Here is a 12,015-nt window from a genome sequence, read left to right as displayed (position 1 = left end):
AATGAAAACCCTATGGATCACAACAGAGAGGGAGGGAGGAGGGGAGGACAATACAGGGTCTATGCACAGGAGGCTGATGCAACACTAGCCCTAGAGAGGGAACACTCACTGAGAAGGGTGGCATTTGAAACTTTCTCTACATCAGTATTTGCATCTAGATTGGACAATTCTTATAGGGTATGACTGTGGGTGACCACTGTCACTAAACACCCTCTGTGTTCCCATGATTCCTGCTGCCTTTTTCCACCACTGTGCTATATTTATCTATTCATGGTTCTTTCTGTATTCTTGAATTGTAAGGTCTTCAAAAGCAGGGACCAAATCATCTTTTTTTTAGCTGGTGCTTGTCATAGTGACTGTTCCATTTACTGTTGTTGTTAGCTGCTGTTATTGAGTCAACCCCTGACTCATGGTAACCACATGCACAATTGAACAAAATGCCCCTGGTCCTGCATCATTCCCCTGATTGAACTGTTGTGATCCATAGGGTTTTCATTCTCTGATTTTCAGAAGTCCTTGGGTCTTTATTCCTAGTCCATTTAGCAGAAACTCTCCTGAAACCTGTCCAACATAATAGCAACACACAAGCCCCCACTTACAGATAGGTGGTGGCTGTGCATGAGGTGCACTGGCCAGGAACTGAACTCGGATCTCCAGCATGGAAGGCAAGAAGATTATAGCAGGAGTTTCATACATACTTGCTGAATGGGCTAGACATTGGATGAAAGCTGAAAAGTATGAAGATGTACCAGATTCCACTTCAGCCCTTCAGAAGGGTGAGAAGACAAGGATGCTCACACAAAGGGCATCTAATGCTTACCATAGCTGATCTGGCCAGAGGTCTTCATGGAGTGGGGTGAGACTAGAGCTCAGCACCCAGTTCAGGAGTGCCGGGAACTGGCTAGCTGGAGACAGGAAGAAGGGCATTCTAGGCAGAAGGAATGGCGTCAGCAAAAGTTCAGGGGTAGGAATGGACGAGGTAGGCACTAAGTGTGGCTGAAAGATAGGCTTTGAGGAAGGAAGTCTAGAAACCAAAATCAAACTTATTGCCACTGAATTGATTCTGACTCATAGTGACTCTCACTGGGTTTCTGAGGTACTAAATCTTTACAGAAGTAGGTTGCCCTTTCTTTCTTCCATGAAGCGGCTGGTGGGTTTGAACTGCCAACCTTCTGGTTAGCAGTCTAGTGTCTTGTTTTTGTTGTGTTGTTGTTATGTGCTGTTGAGTCATCTCCGACTCATAGTGACCCTATGTACAACAGAATGAAACACTGTCTGGTCCTGTGCCAGCCTCATGATCCCTACTATACCTGTCTTGTGGAAGATTTAAATGATGAGGGTGGGGCCTGGATTTCTTCTCTGCACTTTATTCACCTCTGTACTGTCCTGCATGGGCAGTCTCCAATTTGCCAGACCAAGCCCCATGTCCTGGTGGGCTTGTCCACTCTCTGCCCTCCTGGTAACTTTCTTGTGGTAAGGGACTAGCACTAGCACAATTTCTGGGTACCCTGGACAAGCAGGGCCACATGTGGCCTGGCTTTGTGCTGACCCACCTACCCTTTGGTCCAGGAAGGTAGAATGAGCCATAGGTTTTTCTGGTCTGAGGCAACCTCTGTCCCTGCCTGGCCATGCCCTATGTCAGTAGTCTCCTTCTGAACCAGGATTAGGTCTCAGAGCCAAAAATGAAGCCCCTCACCTCAGTGCCTCTGGACCCCTGATGAGGCAGGGAAAGAAGACTTTGAAGGAGAAAGTGGGTGTGCTGGGAAGCAACTATATCAGACCAGAGCCAATCTCACTCATTCCTGATGATATGTGGTAAGTATTAATAATTTTACTTCATGAATGAGGAAAATGAGACTCTTGGAAGTTAAGTAACTTAACCAAGGTCACATAGCTAAGGGACAGAGAAGTTTAAACGTAGGTCTGTCTGATTCCAAAGTTGGTTCTTCCCCTTGGTTTGGGCCCTGGTTCTGCTTGTGTGGCTTTATTGGAGGTAAGGAGTTCTGGTGGCACAGTGGTTAAGCATCTGGCTACTAATAGAAAGGTTACTGGTTCAAACCCACTCAGTAGCTCCATGGGAGAAAGACTGAGCAATCTGCTTTTATAAAGATTACAGCCAAGAAAACCCTATAGGTCAGTTCTATTCTGTCACATGGGGTCACTATGAGTCACAATGAATTTGACAGCACCTAATGAGAACACTAGCATAGTGGCTAAGACACTTGCCTGCTAACCAGAAGGCTGGTGGTTCAAACCCACCAGCCACTCCTCGGAAGGAAGGTTGGGCAATCCTACTTCCGTAGTGATACTGCCTCGGAAACCCAAGGAGGGGTCGCTATGAGTCGGGGCCCACTCGACGGCACATAACAACATAACAACAATGAGAACACTAGGGGTATTAATTACCTGTGGCTGCCTTAACAAAGTACCACAAACTGGATGGCTTAAAACAGCAGAAGTTTATTCTCTCACAATTCTGAAGGCTAGAAATCTGAATTCAGAGTGTTGGCAGAGCTGTGCTCTCTCTGAAGGCTTTAGGGGAAGATCCTTCCTTGCTTCTTCCAGCTTCTAGTAGCTCCAGGTGTTCCTTGGCTTGTGGCAGCATAATTCTGTCTCTATTTCCATTTTCACATGGGCCTCTTCCCTCTGCCTCTGTGTTTTCACACTGCATTCTCCTCTCCTTAAAAGAGCATTAAGCAAATTGGATTATTAGTCTTGGAAGTCCAGCCAGAAGGCTCCTTGAAAGTGAGGATGGCCTGACTTCAACTCCCTTACTTTAGACACATCATCAGAAGGGATGTATCACTGGAGAAGGACATCATGCTTGGTAAAGTAGAGGGTCAGTGAAAAAGGGGGAGACACAGCGGTTACAACAATGGACTCAAAAATACCAAAGATTATGAGGATGATGCAAGACCACACAACATTCATTCTGTTATACATAAGACTGCCATCAGTTGCAGCTGGTTTGACAGTACCTGACAACATCAGTCAGATTTGATTGTGGCCCACCCTACTCCAGTATGTCTTCATGGTAATGTAACTAATTACATCTGCAAAGATTCTATTTCCAAATAAGGTCACAATCACAGATGTTGGGGTTTAGGGCTTGAACATTTCTTTTTGGGATCCAAATCAACCCACAACTGTGGATGATTTTTTTTTTTTTCAATTTTTAATGTGATTTGGGTGAAAGTTTACAGAGCAAATCCATTTTCCATACAGCAGTTCATACACATTTTGTTTCATGACATTGACTGTAATTCCCTACAGTGTAACAGCTCTCTTCACATTTCCTTCTTGTAGTTACTTCTTCCCTGTGCCCTTCTTTCCTATGCATTCCTGCCCTTCCTCTCCCCCCAGCTATCTTCCTGTGCAAACACTGCCCTTCTGTTCTCAACTGTCGGTGATCTTGAGCAAATCATTTGCCCTTTCTGAGCTTCAGGTTTCTCCTCTTTGAATTGAGAATGCCCTGCCTGGCTTATCCCACTCTAGTTCACCTGGGATCCATCTGAGGCTGGGCTGCTTGTTGGGCTGCCAGTGTTTTGCCAGCAGCCCAAGCAGATTTCTTGACCAGCCTCACTAAGCCCTGGTTTGTGTTTCTGCCTTTGGTGTTTTGCCTGCGAGAATTAGTATCCAACCACATTCTCCTGATGCTGCTGGAAGCAATAATCTAGACACAGCTCGAGGGTTTAGTGGAAATCCTCCACTATAGCAGAAGAAAGCAGAATCCAGTGATGCCAGGATTTTGGCAGATGCAAAATCTGCCCATTTACCTTCCAGATCCAGTCTGCTCAGCAGGGACAGCTGAGGAGCAAGTGGCACCCTCAGCTCTAGGCCAGGTGGGGCAGGGGTGGAAGTGGAACACAAAGTCCCCTCAGATCTGAGGGTATCTCTAACAACCCATAAAGCAGAAAAGGGAAGATGGGTCACCTTGTGTCCCCTCTGCATTCCAATTGACTCAGTTTACTGAGTGCTGGCCACAGAACACACATTTTCCTATTCAGTCCTCTCAACATTCACATACAAAGTAGGATTATCCTAATTTTAGCTGTGAGGCCGAGATATTAAAGTCACACAATCAGTAAGTGACAGAACAGAGGAAAGCTGCAATATTAATAACAGGGAACTACTCCTATCTGTCTAGACAGTTAGACCCTCCTGGTTCTCCTTGACCCCACACCATCAACTTATCATCTGCCAAAATTACCTTGCTTAACTGTCTCCCCTGGTTCTGAACATTCTGGGTCCTCTCAGAGTGTCATCCATCTGACAGAGTCATCAGGTCACAGACCTTCTTGCTGTCCTCTGTGGACCATGGCTCCGTCCAAGCCCAGGCAGCTGGCTAGCAACTCGAGGGCACTAGGCTATCTTTCTAAAATGAGATTTTCCAGTTCTGAGGACCTGAAACCTCCTAATTTGCCAAGCTACAGACCTACTTCCTAACTCAGGATAGCCGGGGTCATGGCCAAGGTTGAGTTGCTCACAGATACCCTCCACCACCAAATTAGTGATGGCATTCCTGACAAGAGCCCTTGCACTTAGGACTCTGCCCAGCACACAGTTGATTCCTTCTCACTCTCTGTTTATATATTTCTATATATAGAACATCAAATGAATAGGATATACACGAGTCTAGCCTAGAGTTAGATGTAGGCTCACTTCACAGCTCCACCACTTATTAATTGCGTGACCCTGGGCAAGACATTGAACTTCTCCCTGAGCCTGCTTCCTTCTTTGTAAACTGGAAATAATAATGCCCCCCACCTCAAGGAGCTGTGATGGGGAACAATGAGATCAAGCACTAAAACACACAGCACAGTGCCAGGCATGCAGCAAGGGCTCAGTGGATGGAAGTTCCTACTGTGGTGCCTGTGGCCTGCAGAAATGCCTGTCTCCTCAATTTGGAGAGTGACAGCTGATGACAGGCCTGGGGTGTCCAGGTGGGAGGCTGTTGTTGGAGCATGAGGCCTGCCAAAGAAGCTGCCGGTGACTGTAGCTTTCAGAAGGCATTACAGGCCATTGTTTTAATCAATATGATATTATTTCCTCTGCAGCATATATCCCCATGTTTATTATGTGTAAATAGGGTTTTTCAATGATGTGAAAGTGTTAGTTTAATGTAGCTGACATTCAGTGTGTGCAATCTGGTGGCTGCCTCTTAGGACCTCCAGGAAAATGAGATGATGTATCCACCACAAAGCCATCCTCTGGAGCAAAATTTGAGAAATAGAATGTGGTGGCAGTCAGGGGAGCTGGTGTGTGCTTGCAGGTGTGTAGATGTATGCTCAAGCAAGGAAAAGCAATAACAAACGTGGACCCTAGGAGCATGGTCCAGCTGCCTTGGGGAGAATGTTCCTTGCTGGTGCCCAGACGTAAGATGTTGGTGTCCCCATCTCTTTGATGCCCAGATTGAGATCCTGTCCAACTTGTCCCAAAACCTTTACATGGTTTGGCCAACTCCTGCTGATCCACTTTTCTCCTAGATTGGTCCCTGCAATCTGTCAGCATCTACCTTCTCTGACCAGCCCCTCCTCCTTCCCTGGATTCTTGATAGTCCCTTCTTCTCTTCCTGGTACTTGGCCCCATGGTCTGCAAATTAATTTTATAGAAACTCCTCTGGTTCAGCCTGTGTGCTGTGCTCACCCAATCTTGCTATCCAGGTACGCAGAGTGAAGCAAGATGGCCTTGCCAAATTTCCCACATGGTCTTAACTCCCCTCCTCAAGCACCGAAGGCACTCTGAATAGCAGATGCTGTTACTATTCACTCCTATCCCTTTGTCTCACTGGGTAGAAGCTGAGGCAGCTGGGATTTAGTGAAGATTCAAAGCAGAACTTCCTCATTGTGACATCATTAAAATGTTACTACCACCTGTATATCACAATCAACAGGCCAGACCCCTGATTATGGCCATTCAACGCAATAATATCATATATCAGAAAACTTTGAATTCCTTTTTATATGCCTCTGGGGTGCGCTGTAAAGGAATTAACCTTCGCCAAGATGGCTTTTGGAACTTCATCAACAGCATGTGCTTTTATCCCCTGCTGTTTCGAAGCAGAGGACTGGTTTGAAAAGTCTCTTGATTTCTTACCTTCATGCCAAATGGCAAAAAGGCCTTTCTAAGAAATGTGGGGCCAAGACCCATGCCTAACACTTCATGCCTGTCTGTTCATCTGTCTGCAATGTTTGTCAAACTCTGGGCCTCCATCCAGCTAAAACGTACTGTATAAATGAAAATGGCTGTTGTGTTTTTAAATCCCATCCGTGTGTCTTACACCTAGCACCTGGAATGTGATTGGAGTTGGCCTTCCAGCTTCCCTTCACTGCTTGAGCGATGGGAGGGAGGAGTTTTTCTTGGCAAATAAATATGATATCATAAACCTTGGCACCATTCCAACCTCAGTAATGGCCGTCTGCCTTCTTAATTCCCTCAGCAGCTTGGAACACGAATATTATTCTTCACTTTCTCTCTTTAAAAACAAACTTGCTATTGAAGAGCACTACTGAGAGGCAAGAACCCTCCCCAGATGTGGCTGCATTTCGATGATGGGATGTGAGGGATGAGCTCAGATTACAGTGTACATTGGGGAAAACACAGTGAGACATTTGGACTTGCAAAGGTACCTGAGGATCTTGAATTAGAGTGCGCCATTCTTCACATGTCCTTGTTCATAAGGAACACAGCGCCAAAATCAATAAAAATCACATTTCTTTGCTGCTGCTATTTTCCTGATCTAAATCGTTATGGAGTAACCAGGTAACTATGCAATCCAACTATAGCTTGATGTTTGCTACCAAGTACAAAGTTGTCTTGCTGAGCCACTATCATTGTATGAGAGTGTGGGTGGGTTTCTCTGCTCACATGGGCATTGCCACCTGGAAGCATATTGTTGTTGTTGGTTGCCCATGTATGGAAAGCAGAACTGAACACCACAGGGGTTTCAAGGCTGTGACCTTTCGGAAGCAGACAGCCAGGCTGTACTTCTGAGGCCCCTCTGGATGGATTTGACCCACCAACCTTTGTTTAGCAGTCCAGTGCTTAGCCATTTGCACCACCTAGGGAATATGACTCTCTCTAATGACAACACAGGAGCTCTGGTAGCATAGTGCCTAAGGCACTTGACTGCTAACCAGAAGGCTGGCAGTTCAAACCCACCAGCCACTCTTCCGAAGGAAGATGGGGCAATCTACTTCCGTAGTGATACTGTCCCAGAAACCTAAGGAGGGGTCACTATGAGTTGGGTCTGACTTGACGGCACATAACAACAACAACAATAATAACACCCTCTAATATTTGCCATTAGATCTTTATAACAATGCTGTGAGAGAGGTAGGCAGGAATTGTTACCTCTTATTTTATAGATAAGAAAACTTAGATGATGTGTTCAGGGCCATAAAATATACATAGCAGAAGAAAGGTTGAACTCAGGTCATTTTGGCTTCCAAGCCAATTTGCATGATGTCACATTAAACGTTGTAACTTTTTCTCTGAGCCGTAGAAGTTTGGTGCTGCCACTTCCTTATGTTGAAGTAGCTATAACAAGGTGGGGCAGGAAAAAGGCACCAGGGTGGGACCTAGGATGGTTTCACCTTAGCTGGCCACTGATCTGCTGGGGGCTCATTGGCAAGTCACTCAGTAATATGAGGATGACACTTGACCAACGTCACAGAAAAGTCTCAAGTAGGTATATAACAAGGGCCTTGAAAATGTGGGAAGGCATGCAAATCAGTGTGCAAAGATTGGAGTTATTAATTCATTTAATGAACATTTATTGAGCACCTTTGATGTGCCAAGCATTAGGCTAAGCTTAGAGACACAAATGTCAACAAGATAGAATCCTTGCCCTCAAAGATGTGGTAGTGTAGTGAAAGAGACAAGTTAATAAATAAATGTAATCCAGTATGATGAATGCTTTACCGGGAGGGAGTTCAGGTGCCTTGGAAATGCATAGAATGAGCAAGGAGGGCAGATATTTTGGCCCTTGTAGAACATTCCTGGGGGATATGGCATCTAAGCTGGAAGGTGAGGTACAAACAGAAGATAATCAGATGATGATGCGGAGTGAAGGGTGTTCTAGGTAGAGGAAATAATGTGTGCAAAGGCCATGAGGTCAGAAAAGCTGGGTGGACTGCTTTTGCAGGTGAATGGCATGCTCAGGCTGGACAGGAGTGTGGAATTGAAGGAAAGCACTAAGGCATGAGGCTCAGAGGCAAGCAGGAACTCTTCAAGATCCCAGGCTGGTGTCTTTCAAGTGAGAGCAGTAAGTCAATGGAGCCACCATGTCATGAAACCCACAGCCCTTTGTTCACCCCAACTCCATAGCTCTTGATGCTCCCAGCCTTCAACTGTGCATAAAAGAGGAGCTGGAAATGCACCCAACCAGCACAGGCAGCACCAACCACTGAGTCCAAAAATCACTTCTATTTCATCTAACTGAGGACACTGTAATCTGGGAGATGTTCATTTAACATACTTCTGCTTTCTGAATGGCTTTTACTTTTCACTAAATTGAAATCGCAGTACAATATATGTCAATGATTATGCTGTGTAATACATTCCTGCAAATTTAGATTAGGAATGATTATGACTTAAGTAAAATAGTTGAACACAATTCTTATTGCCATCTATCTTTTCTCTTCTTTTTAGTGTGCATGGGGTGACTGAATGCTAGGAATGAATGACTTCAAGAAGAGCTGAGGTCTGGTAGAGGGAAGGGCTGAGGTCTGTCTTTGGAGGGCTTCAAGGAAGGAGGGAGAGGCTGGTGTCAGAAGATGTGTGATCTATTGTATTGGGAGAGAGCCCTAGGCTGGGAGGCAGAAAATCTGAGGTGTAAGTCCTGGCTCTGCCATTTTCAAGCTGTGTGACCTTCAGCAAGTTACTCAAATCCCTGAGTTTTAGTTTCACCATCAGCAAAATGGGTTTTATTATTCCTGGCTCAAGGTATTGTTGATAGCATGAAATGGGATGAGGTGTGACAGCAGCACTGCAGCATGGCCAAGAGCTTGGATAGGAAAGCAAAGTCCTGGCTCAAGTTCTGGTTCTATCACTTAATAACTGTGTGACATTGACCTTTGATACTCAGCCTCTCAGAGTCCAATTTCCCAATCCACAAAATAGGAATAATTGTACTTGATGGGTGTCCTTGTGGTGAAAATAAAATGAAAAGCTCCATGTTAAAAGTGCTTTGCAAAATGTAAGCCCCCTGTGAGGATTATACTGGCTGGTAGGGGTGAGAACAGAGGCTAAGAGAGGTTAGGAAATCTCCTTCTCTGGGGAACACCCTGGAGTGATTTGGGTGGAACCTTGCTGGGGAGCTCTGGGGCAGGGAGGGGAATAACGCAACAATGTAATGCACTGCCATCAATTTGGATCTGACTCCATAGCGACCGCTCCTTGGGTTTCCAAGGCAGTATCTCTATGGAAATAGATTGCCCAACCTTTCTTCTGAGAAGTGGCTGGTAGGTTTGGACTACCAGCCTTCTGGTTAGCAGTCACATGCCTTAGGCACTACGCCACCAGAGCTCTTTCGTCAAAATTTTCCTTTGGCATTCTAAGCCCTGCCTTGCCCTGGCCACTCTCAATTCTCACTGCCCTACTCTATTTTTTTCCCCACAGCACTAAGCATATTCTAATGTTTTATGTGGGGGCAGTGGTGGTCCAGTGGTAGAATTTTTGCCTTCTATGCTCTGGTAGCATAGTGCCTAAGGCACTTGTCTGCTCACCAGAAGGCTAGCGGTTCAAACCCACCAGCCACTCCTCGGAAGGAAGGTTGGGCAATCCTACTTCCGTAGTGATACTGCCTCAGAAACCCAACGAGGGGTCGCTATGAGTCGGGACCGACTCGACGGCAAACAACAACAACATGCGTGAGACCGGGAGCTTTGGTAGTGTAGTGCCTAAGGCACTTGACTGCTAACCAGAAGGCTGGCAGTTCAAACCCACCAGCCACTCCTTGGAAGGAAGGTTGGGCAATCTACTTCCGTAGTGATACCGCCTCGGAAACCCAAGGAGGGGTTGCTATGAGTTGGGTCCGACTCGACGGCACATAACAACATGCGTGAGACCCAGACACTACCTGTGTGCTGTCGTCATCAGTGGAAGCTTGTATGTTGCTATGATACTGAACAGGTTTCAGTGGAGTTTCTAGACTAAGACAAAGAAGAAAGGTCTGGCAAACTATTTAAAAAAATCAACCAATCAAAACCCTATGGATCACAACAGCCTGATCCGTAAATGATCATGAGGGTGATGCAAGCCAGGGTGGATTTCATTCCATTGTGCATGGGATCCCCCTGAATTTCAAGGACAGCTAATACAACATTCCATGTAACTTATTTATTCTGTTTTTGTTTAGAGTCTGTCCCCCTGGTTCAAAAGTAAGGCTTCTGAGGGCAGGGATCTCTGCCTGCTTTGTTCACTGACATACATCAAGCACCTAGAATGCTGCTTAGCGGTTAGTAGGGGCTTGACAAATACAAGTTGAATAAATGGATTTATTGGTGAGGCTACAATTTTCCTTCTTAGAATAGCTGAGCTGAAGTTGGGGAGGTGGTGGCAGTGTGGTGAGGCCAGAGCAAACCGAGGGCATCAATCACTCTGGCAGGGAGCTGGCTGTGAGGAGAAAGAAATAATAGTAATTTGGTGTGTAGAACTGGCTGGCACCCATTCTTACTGGGAGTCACAAGCCCCCAGGGTTTTCTTAGGAATCCCTGGGCACCAGCAACCTAGCTGCCTTTTTCCTGTTCCCTCCTAGGAATCTGCTGAAATGTTTTCCAATCTGAGCAATTACTACCTCCCTGGAACAGCTGCCTCTTGAGGTATCTGCCTCCTGCAGCTCCGGCTGGAGACAATATTTCTCTTCTGTTCATCATGAACAGGGACAACAAATAACGCCATGCCACATGAAGGGCCCTCCAAGCCCTCTAGAGCTGAAGGAACCGAGATGTTGGCAGTGGCTGTGTGAAGGGGACAAAAGCTGCAGCTTGCGTAGAGTGAGGATCCCCCCGACTCCTGCTTGGACAAGTGCTGTGGCTATCTCTGTCCATGATCAGGCTACTTCTGACCAAGGTAGGCAGGGCATGACTATCACCCACCCACCAGCAGGCAGGGGCTGAAGGCTTGGGGTCCTATGAGCACTGATAAGACCCTTGAGAGGGAACTGGCATTCCATTGGGGTCTGCTAGGTACCAGGTGATGTGCTAAATGTGTGTCCCCCGCCTAACCTCCTGTTGCCTTATCAGTCTTGTGAAGTAGCTACTCTCATGTTCAAATGAGAACCTGGAAACTCAGAGAGATTAAGTAATTTGTTCATGGTCACACATAAGTGGTAGTGTTGGGATAAGAATGATCTGAGCCCAAAGTACACCCTCTCTCTGGCACTTTGGGGCCTCTGCGATGCATTTCTTCAGGGTGTGGGTACAGTCTCTCCACTTTCAGCCTCAGTTTCCTGATTAGCACACTGATTACTGACCCAGGAACTGTGAAGAGAATCAAGAGATGTATCCAGCATCTCAATCCACTGAGTCCTGCCACCTCACCTAAACTTGCCCTCACCCCCCACCTGCCCTGCCGTGGGGCTTGGTCTGGTTCCTCCTGGAGCCCCAGCTACTGGCTGGGGTCTTGTTTCAGTTACCACCTGAAAGCCTTTCTTCTGTGCCCCATGCTTAGTAGTGGAGCCTTCACCTTGACTTTCAACCAAGGCCCAGCTATAGAGAGCGGACCATAATCCTTTGGATACTAATATTAACATCAGTACTAACACTAACACCTCAGTGGTAGCATTCATATCTTCCGTGTAGGAGATCCGGATTTGATTCCAAGCCAATGTACTTAATGTGCAGCTACCATCCATCTGTCAGTGTAAGCTTGCATGTTGCTATGATGCTAAAGGTTTCAGCACAGCTTCCAGACTAAGATAGAGCAGGAAGTAAAGCCTGGTGACTACTTCTGAAAATCAGCTCACGAAAAATCACAATGGCTTGATCCACAACTGATCATGCACTGGACAAT

Source organism: Orycteropus afer, unplaced genomic scaffold, assembly GCF_000298275.1.
Source record: "Orycteropus afer afer isolate SDZICR_OR568_19922 unplaced genomic scaffold, OryAfe1.0 scaffold00178, whole genome shotgun sequence".
Lineage (NCBI taxonomy): Eukaryota > Metazoa > Chordata > Mammalia > Tubulidentata > Orycteropodidae > Orycteropus > Orycteropus afer.
The sequence above is the reverse complement of the archived record's forward strand: the minus strand, read 5'-3'. Positions refer to the sequence as shown.